Source organism: Rhamphochromis sp. 'chilingali', assembly GCF_963969265.1.
Source record: "Rhamphochromis sp. 'chilingali' genome assembly, chromosome: 15".
Taxonomy (NCBI): domain Eukaryota; kingdom Metazoa; phylum Chordata; class Actinopteri; order Cichliformes; family Cichlidae; genus Rhamphochromis; species Rhamphochromis sp. 'chilingali'.
Window position 1 is genome coordinate 30,990,094 of NC_137942.1, and position 10,792 is coordinate 31,000,885.

Sequence of the window (10,792 nt, forward strand, 5' to 3'; positions counted from 1 at the left end):
CATTAGCAGCTGAGAGCTCTAAAGCTCCCTCTTCGAGCAGCTCTTCCACTGACCTCATTTCAGCATCAGGCAGGTGTTTCTTTCTCCAGTTCGTCCCCACTATCGATACTTGTGAGCCGGTGTCCCACAATATTGTGGTCTCTCTACACCTCCTAAGAAGCCACGGACCTGGCCTCTTTTGCCTACCAGCTTCGCCATTTGTTGTTGTTTACCAGTGAGGGGTGCTTTGAGGCTGAATGGGTCGGTTTGGTGCTTCTCCCCTTCAGGGTTAAGTATGATTTCGATCTTACTTGAATTAGCTGAGCACTTTTTCCTACGACAACCTGCTGCCCAGTGTTCCGTACTGCCACATTTGTAACAGTGGTCACATTTGTTTCCTGTATTGGATGATTGACACTGCTGGCACTGTCTAATGTTTGTGCTCCTAGGCTGTGATTGGTATTTCCGGTCAGGTGGTTCGGCCATTCTCATGTGCTGAGGTTTAACGGTCTGCTGGAGGCTGGCAATGTGAGTGGTGAGGTTCTGCAGAGCCTCACATATAGCCTTGTTGCCTTGATCAACTTTATCCATTAATGTGTCTCGTTTGACCGCTCCACCTTGCCTGTTCTTACTGTCTGATGTGTGCATACTGCTTTCTTTCTCCACCTCTTGATCTTCCCCACTTACTGTTGCAACTTTTATCATCTTTGCTCTTGATGCAGCTGACAGCTTATTCTTTCTTTCCATTTCCAGACTGTATGCCGCAGTCATTTTTTCCAGAAGAACCTCATCTGTGATTTTAGGATTTTGCAGGTATAGCTTCACATCAGCTCGGATGGTGTCATCATGGAGGCCAGTGAGTACTGTCTGGAGAAACTGATTTTGGATGAGCTCCGAACTGTACTTTAAACCAGACTTAACTCTCTCTGAAGCAAGAACAAGTTGTTGTCTCAAATCCATTGCTCGCATCAAAAACTGGATTGGAGTTTCTTTTGGCTCCTGTACAGCGCGTGTGAGCGAGTGATACAACTCTGTGGCATCTTTCTCAATGTAATGAGTCCGTAATATTTGCCTGAGAGCTTGCAAAGTCAAATCTACTCTACTCTCAAGGTAGCTTTTCAGTTTTGTTCCTGGGGTTTGTAGAATATTTAGTTGATTTAGAGTTTAGAAATGTGTTAAAATATAATGTAGAACTGTTGTAGAGATACTGCCCTTAATATAATAAAGGCCTCACTGTGTCGTGAACTTAGGAGTAGATTGTAGGAGACCCCTCCCCCACTTGAACTGTGTAAGTAAAACAGAGAGGAGTTAATGCTGAGTGGAATTTCCCCAGAGGATGTTTGGGTGGGGGTCTCAACATTTGTAACTGGATAACTGTGGTCTGGAAGGGAGATGGGTTTTATGACCTCTAGGGAGTCACCTAAACCCACAGTGTTTTAACTGTCACGCACGCACATCCACATGCACATTCACTCATGTGCACACACATACACACAGGTATGCGCACACAGTCACACACGAGCACTCACATAGACACGCGGGAACGCGCACATGTAGGCATTCATGTGCTCGTGCACATAGACATAGACACAGAGTTTGCAGCACACCGTGGGGGGTTTTATGATAGGGTCGCCCCTATAAAACTGTGTTTTAAAACTGTCCTTTAAGATGGCGCCGGTGAGGTCGGCTGCTGTCACGACTGCTCCGACCACTTTTTCTTTGTCTTTGTTTTTTAAGTTAGTTTTCAGCATTTCTAAATCGGCAAAATCATCACCATTGGGTACATTAGGTATGACAGTGACACTCTTGTTTCTATTGGTATACAATGTACTCACAATTCGAAGTTTTTAACTCCGGATCCGAGCTGGCCGAGTGAGATCTTGAGGGAGAACAAAGGGAAGCGGCGGCGGCCTAGAGGGAAGCGAGCCGGCGTCAGAAACAGGCTGAGAGCTTGTGCACACCGCACACCTCTGCCTAGCATCCTGCTCGCCAACGTCCAGTCACTGGAGAACAAGCTTGACGACCTCAGGGCCAGGGTAAAGTTCCAGAGAGACATTCGGGACTGCAATCTCCTCTGTTTCACCGAGACATGGCTGAACCCAGCGGTGCCGGACCACGCCATCCAGCCGGCCGAGTTCTTCTCGGTTCACCGCATGGACAGGACACGGGACTCGGGGAAGTCAAGGGGAGGCGGCGTGTGTTTAATGGTGAACAACAACTGGTGCAACAGTGCGAACGTTGTTCCTCTCACACGCTCCTGCACACCAAATCTGGAACTACTGTCCATCATGTGTCGTCCTTTTTATCTACACAGTAAAAAATGGAGTGTCGATATTTCAGAGTAAACCTATTTTAACCTAGATAGAGTATTTACAACTCTATGAGGAGTAAACCAGCTCTAACATCAGAGTTAAAAGTCAGTGTAAAGTTTGTTAGTCACGCAGTGAAGACTTCACTCCACACAGTGTTGATTATTACCAGTCCGCAGGCGTGTGTGGCCTCAGAGCTCTAATGCGCATGGAATTTTCTCCAAAGAGCTGCCACAGTCAGGTAAGTGAAGTTAACATTCCCATACTGGTAACATTGTTTAAAAGGTATTTTTAAACTAAGTAGCTCTTTATAGTTTCACTGATGTCGAGTGAGGACATGTTAGCAGCATTTACCCATAGGTTTAATGGCATTCCAGTAGCTACATGCTAGCAGTTGCTAAAAGTTAAGATGTTCGTTATCTTCTCACTGCGTTAATATGAACCTAAAACATTTTAACTATGTATTTCTTCTAAATGCTGTCTAAATAATATCATTGTCACATGTCAAATCGCACAGTTTGAACAACTAAATTACCGTTTATCAATAAGCTAATAATCGCTAATTAGCTTACATAAGCGTACATACTTTCAGAAAAAGTGGGTAGCATTACCATAAAGTTAACTTTACTGGTTTATATTATTTTAAGCAAATGCCAAAGGCATACACTACTTTAGAGTTTTGCTCATTATTTAGTAAGAAATATGTATTTTGTGTAAATTAACTGATAGCAATGTTAATGACATGTTAAGTAATATTAAGTAATGTTCCTATCTTATAGAAAGGTTTAAGAGTATGGAAAAACCAAATCTCTGAGAGATGCAACCAGAAGATGGATGAGAAACATACTTGAGGCTGAGATGACAGAATGACATGGGTAAGAATCAAAAATGTAAGATATAAAGAAACATTTTAAACATTGTATTATTTTTAATTGTGATGTTTAATGCCAATTATTGAATTTATACATTAGGACATCTCCCCCTAAAAGCGTAAGAGTGATGTATGCGCAGGGCATTGTTGCTCTGTCTCCATATCTGGAAGACCCATATTCACAACATGGATATGTAAGTAAAGGGAACTTTTCAACATTAAATACATAATTGCCCTCAGAAATGTTGATAACATAGTCCTTCTTCGTTTATTTAATTACATAGAAACATTACTACGATCCAGAGAACAGTTCAGGATACATTGCATGGCGGTTGAAGACCATTCAAAGAAAAGCTGTGGAGGAAAGAAGCGTCTCAGTTTGCAAATCTCCCAAAAGTAAGTTCACTTATCATTTAAATGATACTGATGTAATTTGTAGGCAGGATTCAATCAAACACCTCTCTATGTTCTGTATTTTTGCATTACAGATAGAACAAGATTTCCGACTCCTGTTTTGTGAGGTCACTGGGAGCAAATTCTTGGAGAGGTGGCTCACCAATCTCAAAGCAGAGGTTGTAAAGGAAAGTCATGGACTTGTCCCCACCTCAGAGCTCTTGGAGATGTGCAATGCTGAGTCAGGTACTGAAGTTGAGAATGGTATGATTGTGACTGTTTTTATTTGCCATTGTTGGTTATATAGGTAATTCTGTCAATTCAATGTATTTTTGGAATAATTCTTTGTTTATTCGTCTGTAGGCTGGGACAGTGACTTGTCTACTATCTTGCTGCTGCTACATCTGCTACCACCATCTGCACAAGGGCGAAAGAGACCAGGAAAGATGTCTGCATCTCAAGCTGTCAATAACCTCATCAAATTCCCAAAGGTATGTTGTTTAAAATATACTTTCCATCACCTCTATTTTCATGGACAGTGAGTTGAGCTAATCTACTGTCAGAGGATAGTCACTTAATACTGTTGTTTAATGTGTTGTTGTAGGCTGGAACCAGTGTACAGCAGCATCTAGACAACATCACCTGAAGCAGTCAGCCCTACCATCTTACCCAGGGATCCACAAGAAGCAGCATTCACACCTTCATTGTGATTGAGAAGCATGCACTTCCATGTAATGCGACAGGTTCTGTAGGAGCCCTTGATGAACTCTTTAGGGCCCATTATGTCTTTGGTACATCATACAGTTCATCCCTGACCAACTTTGTTACTTTTCTGCAACTACGACATTGGGGAAATGTCATATTGTTTTCTCTAGTGAGCATCATAGAACTGTGAATTGTAAAGGTTTGTTACGTTAATTAAATGACACTGAATTGAGAAACATAATAAATGCTGTTACTTTAACCTGTATATTTGTTGTTATTTCCATAATGTAGGATAGATCACAGTTATTTAGTAATGTAGCATCATAAGATGAATATGAAAAAAATCACACTACAGAGAAATAAAAATGATATATTATTACACATCAGAGTGTTATTATTAAACTAAATTTGGAGTAAAATAGCTCTATAAAGTGTAATCAAATTACTCTGAACAGTGTGAATAACCCTCAGTGTTAAATATTTTTACACATTTTGTTGTTAATTTTGACACTAAATTGAGTACAATTAACACTGAAAAGTTAACACTGGCCATAGAGTAAATTTAACTCTAATTTTGAGTGGGACCAAATGTTATCTGAAGCAGAGTTAAAATCAACTCTGTAAGTGTAAAATTGACACTTGGTTTTTTACTGTGTACCTCGGGAATTTACATCGGTCATTGTAAGTGCCGTTTATATTCCACCACAAGCGGACACGGTCACCGCCTTATGCGAGCTGCATGAGGCACTCACACAGCACCAGACACAACACCGGGACGCTGCACTTATTGTGACGGGGGACTTTAATAGCGCCAACCTCAAACGCGCAGCGCCGAACTTTTATCAACACATCACCTGCCCCACCAGAGGTAAAAGGACACTGGACCACTGCTACACTACGGTCAAGGACGGCTACAAGGCACAATCCCGCCCTCCTTTTGGCAAATCTGATCACGCCGCCATCTTCCTCATCCCAAAATACAAACAAAGGCTGAAACAGGAAGTTCTGGTTCAGAGGAAGGTCGCGCGCTGGTCGGATCAATCGGTGGCCGCGTTACAGGACGCACTCGATGACGCAGACTGGGGCATGTTCAGAAACAGCTCCGATGATGATGTCAACATGTTTACGGAAGCGGTTGTGGGATTCATTGGGAAACTAGCGGATGATACTGTGGAGACAAAGACTATCACAACGTTTCCCAACAAGAAGCCGTGGGTGGATAAAACCATCCGCGACACTCTGAGATCCCGCACCGCTGCCTACAACACGGGACTCACGACGGGGGACATGGACCCGTACAAAGCCGCATCATATAACGTGCGGAGGGCGGTGAAAGAGGCGAAGCAGCGCTACGGGAGGAAACTAGAGTCACAACTCCAACAGAGTGACTCTAGGAGCCTGTGGCGGGGACTAAGGACAATAACGGACTATAAAGCACCAACAACCGGTATGACAACGTGGCCGTGACTCTGGCAGACGAGCTGAACACTTTCTATGCTCACTTCGAGGCTGCAGCTAAGGACTCCAACAATGCTAGTGCTAGCGGCGCTAACGGCTGCAGACAGGAAGATACTGCCAGCACCGGAAACGTGCTCGTCATCTCCGAGCATGAAGTAAGGAGAGCCTTCAAAAGAGTGAACACCAGGAAAGCAGCAGGACCAGACGGCATCCCAGGTCGTATCCTCAGAGACTGCGCATACCAGCTAGCTCCTGTGTTCACTGAGATATTCAACATCTCTTTATCTCAGTCGGTGATCCCCACATGCTTCAAAGAGTCCATCATTGTTCCTGTCCCGAAGACACCCCCCCTGCTTCTCTCAATGACTATCGCCCTGTAGCCCTCACCTCAGTAGTGATGAAGTGTTTTGAACGCCTGGTCAGAGACTTCATCATTTCTTCACTACCAGACACACTGGACCCACTACAGTTCGCTTACCGTCCAAATCGTTCCACAGACGATGCCATCTCTCATCTCCTCCACACATCACTCACTCACTTGGACACTAGAAGGGGGAATTATGTTAAAATGCTCTTCATAGACTACAGCTCTGCATTTAACACCATAATTCCCTCCACACTCACCACCAAGCTGGAGCATCTGGGACTCAGCTCATCTATGTGTCAGTGGATCTCCAACTTCCTAACTGGCAGACCACAGGCAGTAAGGATGGGCGGACATGTCTCAGCCTCCACCACTCTCAGCACTGGAGCCCCCCAGGGGTGTGTTCTGAGCCCCCTGCTGTACTCTTTGTACACATATGACTGTGTGGCCACTACCAGCTCCACCACCATCATCAAGTTTGCTGACGACACCGTCGTGGTGGGACTGATCTCTGATAACAACAAGACGGCCTACCTAAAGGAGATTAGGAATCTGGAGAACTGGTGCCAGAGGAACAACCTCCTTCTAAACGTCAGTAAGACAAAGGAGCTGATAGTGGACTTCAGCACTAAGCAGGAGAGGAACTACCAGACCCCTGTCATCAACGAGTGCCCAGTGGAGAGAGTGGACAGCTTCAAATACCTCGGAGTTCACATCACGCAGGACCTGTCATGGTCCTGTCACATCAACACCATGGTGAAAAAGGCCCGTCAGCGTCTCTACCACCTCAGACGCTTGAGAGACTTCCAACTGCCCTCCAAGGTGCTCAGGAACTTTTACTCGTGCACCATAGAGATCATCCTGACGGGAAACATCTTAACCTGGTTCAGCACCATGCAGGACAGACGAGCTCTACAGAGGGTTGTGCGGTCAGCTGAGCACACCATCCGCTCCGAGCTCCCTGACCTGCACTCAATCTACAGCAGGCGGTGCTGGACCAAGGCCAGGAAGATCGTGAAGGACCTCAGCCATCCCAACAACAGACTGTTCTCTCTGTTGAGGTCAGGAAAGCGATTCCGCTCCCTGAAGACCAACACAGAGAGACTGAGGAGGAGCTTCTTCCCGCAGGCGATACGGTCTCTCAATCACACCACCACACAGTACTGACCCACACATATAGTTCTTACACACACACTGGACATTCTGGACATTGTTTTCACTTCATCACTTAAATCACTTTAAGCATATTTGCACTGCACAAGACATAATGTGGATTGCACAACACTGGACATTATATTCTTCATTTCCAGTTAATACTTGTACAGCTGCTGTTATTGTGTGTGTGTATATATATATTTATTTATTTATATTTCTTCATACATTCTTACATAGTTCTATATTGTGTATTTTGTTGTACAGTTATTTTATTTTCCACTTTAATTTATATATTTTATTTTATTCTCCCAGTTAAATTTACCCTTCATTCTAATTTGTGTTGTACAGTTATTTCATTTTTAACCTTAATTTATATTTTATTCCTTCCTAGTTAAATTTACCCTTTTTAATTTTTCATATTTATTTCCTATCTTATTCATAGCCTTTTCCTTTTTTGTTTTCTTTAGGTCACGAGCAGTTGTCCAAGCATTTCACTACATATCGTACTGTGTATGACTGTGTACGTGACAAATAAAATTTGAATTTGAATTTGAATTTGGATACTTTCAAGAATCTAAAATATAAAACATGTTTTGAGTTATTTCATGGATGCACCTGATTGAAAAGCTGTTGGCTTTTCAATCAGGTGATAGTGTTCATTGTGTAGGTACAGCATTACAGTGTTTGGATTTGGCTCATCATGTGTGAAAAAACTCTGCAGACGTTTACGTCCTGCTGCGTGATAATAGATTACTATCTTAATGTTTAGGTGCTTCTCAAATTTGCCGACATCAGAGAATGATACTGTCTGTGTGTCGCATAGACCTATTCAAGCATGTAACTGTTTAGCAGTAGCATGTTTTTCATGCTCGGGGGCTGTTGGGTTTAATGAATGTGCTATGCAAAGGGAGAAGCACAAATTGTTGTGCGTATTGTCTGGTGTGTACAAATGTTTACCCTTCTTTGAGAGAATCTCGTCATAAGGGATGTTTGCCAGTTTTAAGCGAGCCCCGCCGCTACTGTTTTGTGCAACCGTGACAATAAACTCTAATGCATCATCACCGATGGATTCGTCATTACTTTGCATAACTTGAGCTATTTGGTTGAGAAACAGGTCAGGGTCATAGTGATCATCAGGATTTAAAACAGCTTGAGCATCAGAAGCCAACGAGGGCCCACGCAGGACCACATTTAGAACACAACCCTGCTGAGATCCAGCCACTGCTCTATCTATCACATTAGCTAAGCAGCTTATACCTCTTTCTGGCACTTGTTCTGGATCATCAAGACTTATGTCCCTAAAATCAAGGCGCTCGCACAATTCTCGGGCGTTGAAATTAGGTATCTCTCTGATGCTATGATGACTGTGACTGCCAGACCCAGACTGAACAATGGGCTCGACTACTGCAGCACCTGTTTGTGAATGGTTAACACTTGAGGAATTTCCTTTATTTGAGGGGTTGTGTGGTGGTGCGTCAGCAACAGCAGCAGCAGCAGCATCTGCAGTAGCAGCAGCAGCACCCAGATAAGCATGTGTGCTAGGTGCACACACCCTTTCAGGCATGACAGAAGCCCCGGTAATAAGACAATTGACGGTGGCTTGAGTAACAACAGTCGCTGCAACAGTAACATTCATGGCTACAGGCAAATCCGGATGTGTTTCGGTTGGTTGATCAACAGCATCATCAGTAACGGCTTCGGAATGAGTTGGACAAGGACGCGCATTAGACACTGTCAAGAGATTTATTTCAAAGACACTTCTTCAGCTGAGAGTCTAAGAGGAGAAAACACACAAACAGACGCTGCAGTTTTAACTTGCAGAGCGCTCACATCAGAGTGGGGGCCCTGTGAAATGCGCGCTCTGTTCTTGCACTTGTCTTTATTTATACACAAGAAAAATGAATACATTTGATGTGAGCATGTGCGTACAGTGGGGCAAAAAAGTATTTAGTCAGCCACCGATTGTGCAAGTTCCCCCACTCAAAATGATGACAGAGGTCAGTAATTTGCACCAGAGGTACACTTCAACTGTGAGAGACAGAATGTGAAAAAAAATCCATGAATTCACATGGTAGGATTTGTAAAGAATTTATTCGTAAATTAGGGTGGAAAATAAGTATTTGGTCACCTCAAACAAGGAAAATCTCTGGCTCTCACAGACCTGTAACGTCTTCTGTAAGAAGCTTTTCTGTCCCCCACTCGTTACCTGTATGAATGGCACCTGTTTGAACTCATCATCTGTATAAAAGACACCTGTCCACAGCCTCAAACAGTCAGACTCCAAACTCCGCCATGGTCAAGACCAAAGAGCTTTCGAAGGACACCAGGAAAAGTATTGTAGCCCTCCACCAGACTGGGAGGAGTGAATCTACAATAGGCAAGCAGCTTGGTGTGAAAAAATCAACTGTGGGAGCAATCATCAGAAAATGGAAGACATACAAGACCATCGATAATCTCCCTCGATCTGGGGCTCCACGCAAGATCTCATCCCGTGGGGTCAAAATGATCATGAGAACGGTGAGCAAAGATCCCAGAACCACACGGGGGGACCTGGTGAATGACCTGCAGAGAGCTGGGACCAAAGTAACAAAGGTCACCATCAGTAACACACTACAACGGCAGGGAATCAAATCCCGCAGTGCCAGACGTGTTCCGCTGCTGAAGCCAGTGCATGTCCAGGCCCGTCTGAAGTTTGCCAGAGAGCACATGGATGATACAGCAGAGGATTGGGAGAATGTCATGTGGTCAGATGAAACCAAAGTAGAACTTTTTGGTATAAACTCAACTCGTCGTGTTTGGAGGAAGAAGAATACTGAGTTGCATCCCAAGAACACCATACCTACTGTGAAGCATGGGGGTGGAAACATCATGCTATGGGGCTGTTTTTCTGCCAAGGGGACAGGACGACTGATCCGTGTTAAGGACAGAATGAATGGGGCCATGTATCGTGAGATTTTGAGCCAAAACCTCCTTCCATCAGTGAGAACTTTGAAGATGAAACGAGGCTGGGTCTTCCAACATGACAATGATCCAAAACACACCGCCCGGGCAACAAAGGAGTGGCTCCGTAAGAAGCATTTGAAAGTCCTGGAGTGGCCTAGCCAGTCTCCAGACCTCAACCCCATAGAAAATCTGTGGCGGGAGTTGAAAGTCTGTGTTGCTCGGCGACAGCCCCAAAACATCACTGCTCTCGAGAAGATCTGCATGGAGGAATGGGCCAAAATACCAGCTACTGTGTGTGCAAACCTGGTAAAGACCTATAGTAAACGTTTGACCTCTGTTATTGCCAACAAAGGTTATGTTACAAAGTATTGAGTTGTATTTTGTTATTGACCAAATACTTATTTTCCACCCTGATTTACGAATAAATTCTTTACAAATCCTACCATGTGGATTCATGGATTTTTTTTTCACATTCCGTCTCTCACAGTTGAAGTGTACCTCTGGTGCAAATTACTGACCTCTGTCATCATTTTAAGTGGGGGAACTTGCACAATCGGTGGCTGACTAAATACTTTTTTGCCCCACTGTATGTGATTGTGTGATTGTGTGTGTGTG

The 10,792-nt window shown here is 43.9% G+C and overlaps 1 long non-coding RNA gene across 1 annotated transcript; it reads left to right on the forward strand.

The window, feature by feature from the left end:
* Positions 1-1,357: 1,357 nt before the first annotated feature.
* On the forward strand, positions 1,358-4,381 carry LOC308411030. The gene is made up of 7 exons (XR_013974325.1): positions 1,358-2,529; positions 3,068-3,163; positions 3,260-3,353; positions 3,444-3,555; positions 3,648-3,798; positions 3,916-4,043; positions 4,157-4,381. It is a non-coding gene; the product is annotated as an uncharacterized lncRNA (long non-coding RNA).
* The last annotated feature ends 6,411 nt before the right edge of the window (positions 4,382-10,792 follow it).